Below are 16,207 nucleotides of genomic sequence, written 5' to 3' on the forward strand. Positions count from 1 at the left end.
ATGTAATGATGTGGAAAATGCCCATAATAAATAATAAAAGAAAAAAGCAAAAGGCAAAAATATACAGAATACGATCCCAATTTTGCTAAAGGGTGTTATATGTGTATGTACATAAGAAAAGATAAAGTAATATTATTTCTTGAACTATGGATGGTATTTATTTCCATCTCTTTATACTGCTCTGTATTTTCCAAGTTTTTCTACATGGAATATTTTATTACATTATTTATAATTATTGAAAATTATTTTTAATATTTTTAAGCTAGTTGGAAAAAAGGGAAAATTAGGCAGCCCTAAATCACAGTTTGATGGAATATTATCATTAAGTTTTAGTAAAATTCTCACTTAACCGAAACTTAATATTAATACTGACTTGTTTTGTTCATGAAAAGTTAAGAATAATTTTTTACTACAATAGTCTTTCCATTTTTAGAAAATTAAAAATAATCATAAAAACTTGGCACTTATAACATCACTGAAACAATCCTAGCCTTTCTGGATTCAAATCCGTCATCCACTCCTTCAACAAACACTATTTTGCAGTTTCTGTGGGCCTGGCCCTTTGTTAGACTTTAGAGATACAAAGATGAATAATCCAGAGTCGTTGCTTACACACTACAGATTGCAGTAGCTTGTATGACCATGACCAAACTTCCAAATTTTCTGGTTCCTAATTTATTCGTTTTTCTGTCTATCTAAAAGGATAAGAACTGGAAAGGACTATACAGCTCTGAAATTAATGACTATGATTTCTAATTGTGCGGCATGCCAAGTGCTCCTACTTGTTAACTAGAGCAATTTTAAATCTGTAGCTCACATAGGACCTAAATGGTGGTTCTGTTCCTAATGCTTGTTGAATAGTCACTAATACTGTAATAAGATAGAGTATGAAGAAAGGGAAAGGGGAGGAGGACAAATGAAATTAGCTAGAAATTGAAGCCGGCCATGTCCTCACCTAAACTATATTCAGTCAAATACTAGAGAGGTAGAGCTTCTCAAGAGTATGATCGAAACAGAAGTAATGTAACTGACAGGAGACTATTGTCCTCATTTGGACGTGAGCTGGTTATGCCACTTTGAAATAAAGTGGAAAAGGGAATGACAAAGAAAACTGAGGAGTACAAACACCCACCTTGCAGTAAAAGTAGGAAGTACTATTACCACCATGATATGTCAAGATCTCTATTCCAGGTCAGTTCTCATCCACTGGTCTCTTGCCTTGAAGGCAGTAACAAAACCAAGATCTTCCCCGGAATCTACTCACTTTCTGATTTCAGCAAAGATAACTGACTACCCTTGATTTCTTGCTACCAGAATTAATCTCTTCCTTCTTTGTACTTCTTGGAGCTGTACTTCCTCTTTGTACTTCTAGAGTACTGTTGCGTTAGGATAGCACATTTTGGTTTATGGAATAGCTAATTGTGGTCTGTAAGTTCCTGTAAGGCAGAGAGGGACAAAGCTTTTTTTTTTTTTAATTTTTTTTTAAAAAGTGTGTTTTTCCAGGACCCATGAGTTCTAAGACAAGTCCTTTTCAATCTAGTTGTGGAGGGCGCAGCTCACTGGCCCATGTGGGACTCCAACCGGCAACCTTGGTGTTATGAGCACTGCGCTCTAACCAACTGAGACAATCAGCCGCCCACCAGGGACAAAGCTTCCTTGCTTTTGTATTAACCACAGTGTCTAGTTGAGGGCCACAGTAGTAGTGCTCAACCAATGTTTTTGAATTAGTTGACAAAGGTCACAGGGAAGTACTGAAAAAATCCAAACCCCTGTTTTCCTATCAAAGATTTCTTGTCATTTCCAGGAAAAACTGGTAAAAAAAAAAAGTGATGTTTACAAGGAATTGGGTGGGCAGCACCTGAACAGAAGGTTCCCCCATATGTGACCAATGGCTGTTGGCCAAGAATGAGAGTTTCGAGAAGTAACATCTCTGAGAACAGCCTGCCAATGGTGATGGAAAGCAGCCTAAACTTTGAGGTGGCTGTATTGGGAGGGGAGACGGAGGAGAGGCCATTTTGTGCTCTTTGGGGAAAATGTTAATGAGAAGTTTCACAAATGTCAGACTTGCCTGATTAAACGAAGCCAGCTAGGTAGATGTTTTTCATATTAATGCCATCTCTGCTAAAAGAGCAAAGAGGGAGAAGAAAAGGAGGTTCGAGAAAGAAAAATAATAAACCTCAATTATTTACCAAAGAAATTATGCTTCTGCTAGCTTGGGCAATGATCAAAGAAGAGAACTGTTACCTGGCAGGCCTGGCTGCTCTACCTCCTTGCCCCTTTCCAAAAGAAAAATTTAAGCCCTGAAATTTAAGGAAGAGGAGGCAGGACCTGCCCAGCCTTGAGTGTTTACTGATTATGAACTCAAAGAATCTAAGCAAGTCAAGTCACAGAGAAAGTTCTATTTCGATAGTTACTCTTAAAACCGAAAGGAATAAAAAAAGTAGGAGGAAAGTGATTCAAATAATTGATACGTATAAGGGATTTCTTCCTTAGTTTAGGCCTATGTCTATAGAGTTTTTACAGTTTCTGCCACTTAAATTAAAGGTGGGGAAATGCTATTGATTAGAGCTCAGCCTCCTTTTGCCCTTGTTTCTCCCCAGTTCCGCCTGCAATTGTGTCCCAATCAACCAGCATTAATATAGATACACAGAGGTATTTATTTGCTGCTGATCCTGCCTGGCTGTATTCAGAGTCCATCTCCATGTGTATTTAATAAATCACACTAGTTAGGTGGATAGGATTAGTTCCAAGTCACCTAATGACTATATCATGAACTGGAGCATTAAAGGGATTAATATTAATCTGAGCCGTTGCAGTTCAGTGGGAAAGGCCAGTCCGTTCTCCAACAGGAGCTCCGACCGGCAAAAAATCCTCAACAAGACCAGGAAGATTAATGAGGGCTTCTACATTCTGCCTGCAAATCTTCACCTACCAGAGTGTGGGGTAGTGAATCCCAGCCCAGACGAGCTCATAAATAACACACAATATCACAAGTATTTGGGGCAGCTGAGCCCCAGCAAGGGAGGGCCAGCTAACCCTCTCCATCTTCTCCTTCTGTAACCCACACCACTGGGATGGCACAAGAATTTTACAGGCCCACACGGCGGCCGGTTTTGTTTTCTTTCACGTAAGGGCCCACACCTCGTAAATCACTTTCTTATTTCAGGAAAAGAAGAGTACTAACTGCAGTTTGGACTTGTGTGTACTTAGAAGAACATGAAGCTTCTTGTTGTAGTGTGACTTCCCTAAAATTGGGAAAATAACCTGGTCTCCACAATACAAGGAGCCTGCTTTCAAGTCATGAAATCTTCCCTTTGTCCAGCGGCACAATTCCTTTTCATGAGCACCCACACTATGCTTCCCTTGCACAGGCCTCTGGAGTGTGCATTCAGAACGACTTTCTGGGTCCTGACGAAGTGAGCATTGACTGGGAAGAACGATAGCCACTAGACACCATAGGAACCAGCATTGCCTTGTGCCTGGGCCCTAATTTCACCATTAGGAGACCACCAAGATGAGCCTAGTCAAGCCTCAGATCGCCGTAGGACAACACACATCTTTGCTTTAAGTGGCTTAGGAAGCAAACTAATGCTGCCAGTGTGAGGTGTAGACAGAGAAAGCAATAGGCCACAATTAAACTCAATTCACTGGAAACCTCTTTCTTCCTCAGAGACTCTGTAGGCACCAAGGAAAACAGCTGGAGCAGGGGTTCATGAGCACAGTTGTTTCTGTTGGAGAAACCAAACTGAAACAGCTGTTTCTACCTTGCAGCACTACAGCTTCATAGCCTACGAACACCAAAAGTATGGGTTTACTCCAACTAAAGACTCTTTAAACTGCATAGACAACAGTGGATCAGCCGCCAAGATCCTCTTGCAATGGATGAAACTGCCAGCTAAAACGGTTAGGCCCCTACCAACTAAACTGAACTAAAAGCTGAACTTCAACAGCACTGAAACATAAGTGAACAGAGGGCTTGGTGCCAGGTTATCCCAAGCTGACAAGTGCTTGCTAAGCAATCTAAGCATAGAGCTGCTGTAGCTGTAGCTGAGAAGGGAAGAGACTCATTAAGTGCATTATACCTCAACACCACAGTAGAGTGTGGCGCAGAGAGAAATTTAACATTTTTTAAGTTTATAAACATTCCACCATAACAAGGAACCATATCTAAAAATGGGGCTCACTCAAGCTCTTCATTAAGTAAAGGAGGAGCTGAGGGAATTGTTAAGGCTGGATCTCTGTTTTTCAGTTAAGATGCAAGGGGAGAAAAATCCTCATTTGCTGGGGAAATGCCCTGATAAACTGGAAAAATATAAACTCTCAGTTCAACTGGAGGAGTTCAACTTTGGGGAAATTCACAGGGCACAGGAATGGCTGGTTCTACAGTCAACAAAGACCGCTCACTTTAGTGGGAGCAGAAGAAAATTAGGCCTGTATCCACAATTCATGTTTTCGTGATAGCCAGGCTGATTAGCATGAAGTTCCAAAGGGATTGATGGAGTGAAGTGACAGAGGCTTTCTCATAACCCTTACCAAACCAAAGCTCATAAGCTCCCATCAGACATCCAAACCTCACTGTCCACAAGACAGAGACATTGGAATAGCAGCATGAGATCATCCCGGAGACAAAGATGGGTACGTGCAGCAACTTTTCTTGATAGTTGCAAAAGGCTCGATTCTCTCTCTCCACCTACATTCCCTGGACCATTTCTTCCCCTTCCCATCCCCTACAGTCTCTCTCTCCTAGTTCCAACAAGATTAACTACCCCACACGTAGAGTCCAAAGCCCTCTTTTCCACCAATCAGCCCGACTTAAGGCTCAAGCCCGTAGCCTCATGACAGTTAAGGACATTAATCAGAAGTGTTACCATGCTAAGGTCATGTGTACACACCACAGCAATCTACTTAGAGCTTCAGCCCCAATACAGAATGACTAGAAGTATTTATAGTACTTAGAAGCTCCTCTGCCTCTTGCCAGACATTCCTGTCTTTCTAACAAATAAGTCCTCAAACCATCCCAGGAAAGATGCTCCGACATAAGGAACCTGCGTGGCATAAGTCTACAGGAAGGAGACTTCCGTAAGCAGCAGCAAACTTTCTTTCTTCAAAACACTCTCGAAGAGAGCACCCTGCATACTGCTGAGTCCCCAGGCCGTCATGTACACAGGAACAGGGTCACCCAGCGGGATGCATCAGGCTCCAGGAATGCTGAAGTCTACATATTTGCCATTCAACACCAAAATGGCTTTTCAAGTTCAATCAGCTATAAATGTTGCTTTGTTTTAATTTTCCACTGAACTTCCTGGAACCTATTATCCAACTGTCAGGGATGTATATTTAGCAAGAGCAACATGGTCTCTATGCCACTGTCCCACTGCTCATGTCACCTCTAATAAATAGAAAAGCAACTCCTTCTGAAATCCCTACGGCATGGGGCTGATAAAGAACAATTTTGGAGAACAGGCCACAAACTGACCAGTCCTCCACAATTACGTGCAAACCCCAAATCTCTCCTAGGTTAATGCTCCTGTAAGGTTTTCTAACAACCGCAAAAAAAAATAACCCTAGTGTTTATACTTACCAGACTACAAGCATGCATGCATGCCTCTATTTTAGGGGATGCTAGTAGTATAAATGCCCTAAGAGAGACCGGAAATATAACACAGATTAATAGGAATCTCAACCAATACAGGCATAGCAAACACTGAAATATGAAATGCTACTATAACATATACTTAATAGGGAAGATTTGAAAAATCAAAATCTGAGCTAAGAAGAATAATCAGGGCAGATGTAAGGCTTCAATTTCACCTCAGGAAGCAAGTTTGAAAATATAACCTCCTCTTGGTCAACAGAACACGAGGCACAACTTTTTCCACTCTGTCAAGATGCTTTTGCCTTTTCCAGCTACTGACACTTTTTACTGACATCAATAGACTAGACTTGAATGAGAAACATGTGTACCCTGCCACTTTTCCAATTCACCACTTCTACCAACTACAAATTCACCTAAATTCCATAACTATCCACACGGCCTCTTTCCAGTTTCACAATATCCAACACAGCTCTTTAAGCCCAACAGAAAAAATAAGGCCTATATATATTTAAAATATAGGTGGTCATATTTTCCTAAATTGTACAAATGTAAACTAAGAATCATAAAATAAGATTTTTCCACAACTCAGAAACAGAATAAATTAAACTAGAATTGAAGGCAATTTCTAAGCCTAACTTAGCACCACTAAATTAGCTTCTGATTAAAGCTTTATGACTGGGAGAGAGAAAATTCAGGAGAACAAAATAAATCTTACCTTTCATTCTACAACTAATAATGAATCAAGTTCCAGAGCCACAAACAAGGACACATAAAAATTGTAACTAGAAAGACCAGAAATTCTCAAAAGAAAAAAAAAAGGCAGCCTAATCTGAACCAGAGCTGTTTATCAGCCATAGAAGATGGGCAAACAATATCTCACTGAGGACAGTGTGCAAGGGTAGGAAAAGCCACACACTGAGCTGCCTGAAAAGAAAAGGCAAGCTTCACATTTATAAGCCCTGAAGCCTGACTGTGACAGAGGGAAAATCAGTCCTATCAAGGGAAATAGAAGACCTCTTGCCATTTCATTTTAGTGATCTTACACTCATGTCCCCAAACACCATCTTATCAGTACTGATGACAAAAATAATATATACCCTTACAACCACAGATTTAACATTTACTCTTTCAACAATTTAAGACTGACTCTGAAGATCCAAAACAAACTGTAATTAATAACTTAACTGAGACAGAAGTTTGAAACCTGCTCTACGGCTAATTTGTAGCAGTAAGTTATTTAGCTAGTGAGTGAGCCTGGCTGCAAATTTAACCTTCCTCCCCATTTTAGGAAACTGTTAACGTAATAATATCATTAAATGTACCGGTCAACCAATTTTTACAAACTTAACCACCTATGTAACCAGCACTCAAATCAAGACACAGAACACTACCAGAACCTAGAAATTCCTACATGACTTCTTCCAGTCACAATCTCTCCAAAGTAACCATATCTAGACTTTTAATACCACTGATTTGTTCTGCATAATCATTGCAAAGCATCTCGTATATAAATGGTATCATGTAATATGGATTCCTTTGTGCTTGGTTCCCTTTGTTCAATATTACATTGGAAAAATTCATCTGTGTTGTAATATGTTGTAGTTCACTGATTCTCCCTGCTGTATAGTATTCCACTGTGAGAATATACCACATTTTACTTACCCATTTTATTTCCGATGGACATTTGGGTAGTTTCCCCTTTCTTTTTACTTCTATGAATACCACTGCTATAAATAGTCCTATACACATCTTTTGGTGAATGTATGTACGAATTCCTACTGGGCATATCACTAGATGTGCAATTGCTGGCTCACAGGGTACAAGTGTATCAGCTCATTTTAGTCATTCTGCTCTATGTATAGTAGGACTCTACTGGGGCTTTGAATTTCACTAATGACTAAAATTGAACACCTTGTCTTTTGTCTACTGACTACTCAGATATCCTCTTCTTGAGGTATCTGTTCAAGTCTTTTGCCCATTTTTCTAATGGAAAATCTGCCTTTTTCTTATTGATTTATACAAGTTCTTATATGAACTTTTTTGTTCGCCGAGTTTGATGATTTGTGAGTCTCAGTAGAAATATTCCTCTCACAAATCAGAAGTGTATGGCATTTCATACACATCTCTATCCTTCTCTGGATAAAACTCAAGTCCAACTAAGCTCTTATTCCGATTTTTATCTAGCAGTTCCACCCTCTGATTCTTACCATCCTGAAGCCCTTGGCATCTAAGAATAGCAGGAAGCACTAAAGTGTCAGGTCCCAACAAGAGCTGCAAATCATCTTCTCCACAACGTGTGGGGAAAGAGGAAGAGGAGAAAGCAATACCTTTCCTGGGATGAAAGCTCCTACAGCATACAGGCCTGATTAGTAAATGGAAATTCTAGATAGCCTCTGAATAGAATCCTTTTCCACCTTTCAAATAATTTACGGCTTAATGTCAGCTAAACTTAGTAACTTCTCCCATTTGTCCATGGCAAGGAGATTCTTGGCTGGCTTTCCATGGTCATTACGGGCCTTCTCATAGATCTCTGAAATATGATGTGGCCATCAAAATGTCAGCACTTACCTGCTGCCCACACTCTGGACATATGGTCCAGCTCTCAGGGCTGATAACATGAGGAAACAAGATTAGCTTCAGATCTGACTCAAGAACAAATACTTAGTGATTCCCATGTTCTTGATAAAATAAACTATTAATGATAATGATGGCCAACTCCTTGACCGCATCAAGAACTATCTAAAGTGACAGTATCTCCAGAGCAATCACATACGGGTGGAAGAGGCAGCAATGATAAATAGGAGCATCCAAGCAGCGAAGCAGCAGTAATTCTGCTGATGAATTCCCATGCTCAGAAACCTTCAATGATTTCCCACTTTTAACTGAATTAAGGAGAATAACAGAATTTTAAAGCTGCAAGAAAAACAAGTACTCGTCCAACCCATTTCCCCATCCCTTTTGTACGTACTGAAACTCCAGTCAACAGAGGTTATTAAGTCACTTGCCCAAGATCACACACATAATTATGACAAAGGCCAGTATATGTCAGTTAGGTAACTTTTCCAGGTCGGTGTGTGTCAGCTTTCCAGTTAGGTGTCTTACACTGTACCGAGTCGCCCTTCCTCAGCTGGCAGGTAAGACCCTGCAGAACACGAATCAAACTTACCTATCACCCTTCTCTCCCACTTGATTCCTTGCTCTTCCCCAAACCCTGGATTTCCCCAAACCTCCATCCTTTTGGCAGGAATGCTCACTTTTTACTTTTTACCTGTGCAGAACAGTACCTGACACTTATTAAATGTAATTATCTTTGTCTTCCACGAAGCACCCATAAGTGTCTGGCATACAGAACACATTCAATAAAAATTTATTGAAATGACCTTTAGAAGAGAAACATAGTTGAAAGGACTTCAACTTCTATAGCTGGAGAGAGATATTGTCCATAATTAGAAGGAGAGTGGTAACTCTTAGCACTATATCACTGAGGTGACCAAGTTTAAAGTTAACACTTCCTCAGTCTTGGGGAACCAAGAATATCAATTAGGAAAAAGGAAGTCTTAACACCAGAGTTAAAAGGAAACTAGGGATCACAGGCTAGCTCCATCATTTTACAGGTGAAAGAAAATGAAGCCCAGAAAGGTAAAGTTCCTTGCCCAAATTCATGGAGATTTAGAACATAACAGGTCTCTTTGAGATACTGATGAGATAAGGATCTCCCCAGAAAAGTGTGTGTGTGTATATGTGTGTGTGCATATACATGCACATACACACACAATTTCACATATAATTTCAGGGTGTTTATTAATACCCTGAATCAATACCATTCCTAGACCACAGGTCAGAATATGATTTCAATCCTTCTTAAATCAATCTCTTGCATAAAATTTTATAAATTTACTTACAACTACACAAGGAAGAACTTTTTCTTATAGCTAATTCCAAAGTGCAGATTATGTTCTAGAATTCTAATATTCCAAGACTTAGAAGTTCCTTCTTCATTCTATTTTACCCTTCTCTGAATGTTTTTCAGACAGACACACACACACAGAGGGTGACAAAAAAATGTATACACATTTTAAGAACGGAGAAAACTGTATTAAAATTGTATTACTCGATATATACCAAACACAAAAGACAAATACAAGTCACGTTTGACTTTTGCAATTACAAGAGGTTCTCAGAGTAATTTTAATATAGTTTTTTCCTTTCTTAAAACATGTATACATTTCTCTCTCTCTCTCCCTTTCTATATATCTATATCTATATAATATACATGTATACACACACACACACACACACACACACACACACACACGTTAGATGCTGCAACCAAAACCACATACTGTACAGTATCAAGTTGTTGGCATATTATAATTTTGTTTTCAAAATCCTGTAGGATGAGGCCCACCATTGTAAGGACGTCTTTAGCAATAGAGCAAATAAGAAGCCAATGTATTTAGAGAACAGTTTACATTCCTTTTATGGATCAGAATATAGACTACAAAAGGTTAATGAATCGTAAATAGTTTAGATTTCCCCGCTAAGTATATATTGGCTTAAACTTAAACCTCATGTACCATATTTCTGTTTGCATATGTTTGTAGTTATTTTATTCCCATTAGAAGAACTCAATTTTATGTGAAGATAGAGACCTCATTATATGCTCTCTCTCAGTAGCTTTGGAATCAAAAAGGCTTAGATTCAAATTCCAGTTCTGGTGTGACAACTGCAAATAAACTTCTCTAAGCCTCGTTTTCCACATCTGTAAAATGGAAAGTTAAAAAACCCTAATTCATGGGGCTGGCCCGATGGCTCAGGCGGTTGGAGCTCCGTGCTCCTAACTCCAAAGGCTGCCACCGGTTCGATTCCCACATGGGCCAGTGGGCTCTCAACCACAAGGTTGCCGGTTCAATTCCTCGAGTCCCACAAGGGATGGTGGGCAGCGCCCCCTGCAACTAAGATTGAACACGGCACCTTGAGCTGAGCTGCGGCTGAGCTCCCGGATGGCTCAGTTGGTTGGAGTATGTCCTCTCAACCACAAGGTTGCTGGTTCGAATCCCGCAAGGGATGGTGGGCTGCGCCCCCCGCAACTAGCAATGGCAACTGGACCTGGAGCTGAGCTGCTCCCTCCACAACTAAGATTCAAAGGACAACAACTTGACTTGGAAAAAAGTCCTGGAAGTACGCACTGTTCCCCAATAAAGTCCTAAAAAAAACAAAAACAAACCCTAACTCATGGGGTTGCTTGAAAATTAAATGAAATAATGTATATAAAGCATTCAAATAAGAATAAGAAAATTTTTGAAAAAGCTAGGTGCTAAGAGGGTGTTTGCCTTGTATTTTAAAATGTATCAGAAAAAACAATGTGAGATTTCAGAGTACTTGGTAGAGAGCTGGATCAAATGATCATTAGGGTCCTTCACAATTTTAATGCCACCCCTTCACTTGGGGAACCTTGAGACTGCATGGTATGAGCTGCCTGAATATATGACAGGAGGAAGCTTAAAGAGACCCTAATCCTTAACCTGTTCTCACTCAGGTGTAGTAGCATCTGTATGGAAACACCGAGTTACCCTTTAGATAGCTGAAGCAATACAGAGTCATCAGATTATCTAAGATTTCAGGGAGGCAGTGTAAGATTTTTCTAGGAAAAATCTGTATAGATATCAAAATTTTACATCAGGGATATTTACGGTCAATTGATTTTGACAAGGGTGCCAAGACCATTCAATGGGTACAGAAAAGTCTTTTTAACAAATGATATCTGCGTCAACTAGATATCCACACGCAAAGAATGAAGTTGGGCTCTTTTCCTCCCTGGCTGCTTGAGGGGCCTGGCCGCCATCATGAATGACACAGTAACTATCTGGACCTGGAAGTCCATGATCAATGGACTACTTCAGCAGAAACAAATGGTTATCAATGTCCTTCACCCTATGAAAGCAACAGTATCTAAGACAGAAATTAGAGAAAAACTAGACAAAATGTACAAGACCACACCAGATGTCATCTTTGTATTTGGATTCAGAACCCATTTTGATGGTAGCAAGACCACTGGCTTTGGCATGATTTATGATTCCTTGGAATATGCAAAGAAAAATGAACCCAAACACAGACTTGCGAGACATGCCTGTATGAGAAGGAAAATACTTCAAGACAACAATGAAAAGAACGAAGAAAAGTCAGGGGAACTGTAAAAGCCAATATTAGTGCTGGCAAAAAAAGGAGTAAAGATTTGTCAGTGACTTTATCTGTGGTGACTGTGCAGATTTTTCATGAGGATTAAAAAAAAAGAATGAAATTGGACTGCTACCTCACACCATATACAAAAATTAATTCAAAATGGATTAAAGACCTAAATTAAATGTCGGAGCTGAAACTATAAAACTCTTAGAAGAAAACATAGGTGTAAATTTTATACCAGGGTTTCTCAACCTCGACACTAATACTTTGTGCCAGATAATTCTTTTGTGTGGAAAAATATGTGTAGCAGCATCTCTCCTAGCTTTCACCCACTACATACTAGTAGCACACCTCCCTCCCCAGTGTTGACAACCAAAAAATACCTCAAGATATCGCCAGATTTCCCTTGGGAGGCAAAATCACCTAGCTGAGAATCACTATTTTAGATTAAATTATGCTCTTTACCCTCCTCCCTTGCAAAATTACCAACATCTATGTCATGACTACCTGAATAGTCATTTGCTCAGTAGATGACCTCCAAGAACTGTTCAGAAAAGTCACTTAGTACTCCATAATCCATCATTCTGGTGTGATCTCAGAACCCTGCTTAAGTTAGCCACATTTTGAAAATAATCCCATTCTGAAAAGTTCCTAGTCCAATTTCTTCCATTACAATGTCACAGATCAATAAACGATTTTTTTTTGGTATTGCATTTTTTGGTAATGGTTTTATTGAGATATAATTCACATGCCATATAATTCACCCCTTTAAAACATATAGTTCAATGGGTTTTTTATGTATATTCAGAGTTGTGCGACTAAGCACGATGATTTCTGAAATTACTGATCCTTTTATATTTTAAACCATTGTCCTAACCAACTACTCAGCGTAACTACCAAGGAACTAAAAACCAAACCAAAACCAAAGCAAATCAACAGGCTAGTCACCCTGGCATTGTCTGTTCACAACCTAGAAAACAGTAATGTTCTTCATAGAAATCAATGACTTAGCCACATATATACAAAAAAAGCAATCTATGAAAGAAACAAATCGAATGATAAAGCTTTTTTTTTGAAATTTAGTGTCAATGCTGTTTAAAGAAATTAGGAAAAACAAGTCACTCCCAAACTAGTCCTGTACCAAGAATCCCAAACATTCCTGTTTTTTTTCCTGTTTCCTGAATTCCAGTTTCATTACATAAAATGCATGTAATTCTCAGTAAGTGCTAGTAAGACAAGTAAGTAACTAGCATAGCAGGTATTATAAGATCAGAATCCTTTTTACTATCAATTCAACTTGCTTTGATTCAGGTTCTGAGGTCTGTACAAGACAACAAACTTACATGATGGAAAGGCCAAGGTTTCACTTTAGAGCCTCTTTCACTGCTAGCACAACTACAACGCCACTTTGACCTTAACTTTTTTTTAGCTCTTGAATAATGCTTGCCCCTGCTACTGTCACTATCTAATCTAGAGACTGGCTGGCAGGAGGAAATGGCTCTGGAAGCCACAGCTGTTATACAGACCAGTTACCATCTTCCAAGTATGAGAACCACTTCCAGCTCCTCCTCTGATCAGTTTGCTCAATTAAAATTTCAGATCTACTCTGAAGCCAGTGAAAAGCGCTGACTTCCAAGACCAAAGCTATTTTGTTGAAGAATAATATCAAGGGAACTGTATAAGCAGCCAGAAAAGCCAGCTGAAAAATACTCCAGAAATACGAGGCTTAATCTTCTCTTACCTTCCAGAAGACCTCAAGTTCCTTGCTGAGTCATGTGAAAACACATACTCCATCTGACTCACGGTTACTCATTTTTCTCACTGTTTACTAACTGTACCCATGCAGATGGTGTGACAGTTTATCCCACTGTCCTTTCAATGAATGTCACTAAATTTAATATCATACTATTAATGATAAAAGTAACAATAAAACAACCATTTAGTCATTGTGTACTACATATCAGGTACTGTGATAAACACTTTAGTTACATTATCTTATTTTTAATTTTCACAATGACCTTATGAGAAAAGTTTTATTACTACCTCCATTCACTTTTATTTTCTAAAATGGACATCCAGTAAATTGACTTTTTTCTTTTGCATACTTTTTATGTGTTTTAGCATATAAACAGTTATATGACTACCACCATAATGAGGATACAGAACAGCTCCATCATCTCAAACATTCCCTCTACTCCCTTCTTTGTAGTCATACCCTGTCCCCACCTCTAACCTCTGTCAATCATAATCTGTTCCTTGTCTCCATAGTTTTGCCTTTTCCAGAATGACATAACTAAAATCATTCACTCAGCATAATGGCTTTGAGATTCATCCAAGCTCTTGTGTTTATCGATAGTTTATTCCTTCTTATTGTTGAGTAGTATTCCATACTGTCCTTATTTTATAGATAAGGCAGTTGAGGCTCAGAAAGGTTAAACAGACAACCTACTGGAGGTCAGCAAGGTGAGGCCAGTATTCAAGCCTAGGTCTGTGTGGCTCTAGAACCCATACTCTTAACGTTTATGCTCTGCTGCCCCCATTAGCCTAGGCGCTCAGTAGAGCAGTGCAAGAGATAAACATGAAGGACTTTTCTGGAACAACAGAATAAATGAGTTTCATATTTACCAAAAATGAGGCTGAGAACAGTTTGTTAAGACTTCTAGCAATAATTCTAAATCTCTTAAGGGAGCATGATATGGAGGTAAAAGCAAGAGGTATCATCAGTGAAACAGGCATACGTTTAGAATCCAAGTTCTTCCCCTGACTAAATATGTGACCTTACACAAGTTCTTCACTTTTTGAAACCTCAGTTTCCTCTTCTATAAAATGGGGATCATATTATATTGAAATATTCAATAGATGATATATGCAAAGTGCCTGACAAACAATATTATTACCACATATATTGAATAGAGCCAAGAAAGTCATGGCAAGAAGGTCCAAGATGGCTGATTAAGTAAACGCTATGCCTGCTGCCTCCCAAAATCACATCAAAATTACAACTAAATTATAGAACAATCAACCTCAAGAATCATTTGAAGACTAGCTGAACAGAACCCCTATAACTAAGGATATAAAGAAGAGGCCACATTGAGACTAGCAGGAGGGGCGGAGACATGAAACAGGCTGACCCCAAACCTGTTGAACAGTGGTAGGAACACCTCAGTGGTGGAGGTTCCCCCTGAAGACAGAGGGGTCCCAACTCCATACTGGGATCCCCAGCCCAGAGGTTCTGTGCCTGGAAGGGAAGTGCCCCCAAAATCTGACAGTGAAAATCAGAGAGGATTCTGTCCATCCTTCCCAGTGAGACAGAAGGCACCTAGAAACTCAGATGTCCTCTTAAAGAGCCTACACACAGACACACTCACTTGCAAACACTCACGTAGGATCCAGTGGAGGGGCAGGAACTCGAGAGGCGCCAGAGACATACAGGGAAAGAATGAACTTTGTGGCACCAGGGTGAGGGCTGGAGGGACAGCCACTATTGTCCCTGTATGGAGCTTGCCTCATGTGTAGCCTACAGGAGGGTGCCATCTTTTCTATGTTGAACCCTCCTCCAAAGGACCAAATCTAAGGCCACGTCAGTCTGGTAAACTCCACACGTGCATACCACCTTGGTGACGCCCTGGGTTCCCTCCCCACCCAGTTAGTGCTGCATCACCAAGGGCACTCTCAGCTCCTGGGCGGCCTACCACTGGCACAAGAACCGAATCTGCATCAATTTTGTAAAAACCACAACCCATACCCCATGACTCCCTGGAACTCTGTCCCAGCCAGCTCGTGCTATGTCGCCCATGGTACTCTCAGCTCCTGAGCCGCCAGCCCGCCCTACAAGCAGCAAAAGCCTTTCACAGCAGTGGAAGACCCAGGGTGGTCTGGGGAATTTTCAGTGGCGGTAAACCACAATTTGTCCCAAATAAAAGAACAAGAGAAACCGCCACAAAAAGAACTAAATGAAATGGAGGCAACCAACCTACCAGAGACAGAATTTAAATATTGGTTATAAGATGACTTAAGGAACTTAGTGAGAACTTCAACAAAGAGACAGTAAGCATAAAGAAGGACTCAGAAAACATAAAAAAGAACCAGTTAGAAATAAAGAATAACTGAAATGAAGAATACATTGAAGAATACAATGAAGAACCAACAGCAGATTAGATGAAGCAGAGTATCGAATTAGTGATATAGAAGACAAGGTAGCAGAGAACACCCAATCAGAACGACAAAAAGAAAAACGCATAATAATTTAAAAAAAACCCAAAGATAGTTTAAGAGACTTTGGGACAACATCAAGCATAATAACATTCACAACACAGGAGCACTGGAGAAGAGAGGAAGCAAGGGATCGAGAACCTATTTGAAGAAATAATGATGGAAAACTTCCCTAACCTGCTGAAGGAAATAGACATACAAGCCCAGGAAGTACAG

General features: G+C 39.8%; 1 protein-coding gene and 1 pseudogene across 6 annotated transcripts in view; one reads left to right on the plus strand and one right to left on the minus strand.

The window, feature by feature from the left end:
- The window catches only part of GBF1 (golgi brefeldin A resistant guanine nucleotide exchange factor 1), a 112,471-nt gene that overhangs the window by 49,508 nt on the left and 46,756 nt on the right, over positions 1 to 16,207 (minus strand). The window lies entirely within an intron of this gene.
- LOC308508188 (small ribosomal subunit protein eS24-like) lies at positions 11,443 to 11,882 on the plus strand (annotated as a pseudogene). The gene has a single exon. The product of its transcript is annotated as a small ribosomal subunit protein eS24-like (transcript).

Source organism: Rhinolophus hipposideros, assembly GCF_964194185.1.
Source record: "Rhinolophus hipposideros genome assembly, chromosome: 15".
Classification (NCBI taxonomy): Eukaryota; Metazoa; Chordata; class Mammalia; order Chiroptera; family Rhinolophidae; genus Rhinolophus; species Rhinolophus hipposideros.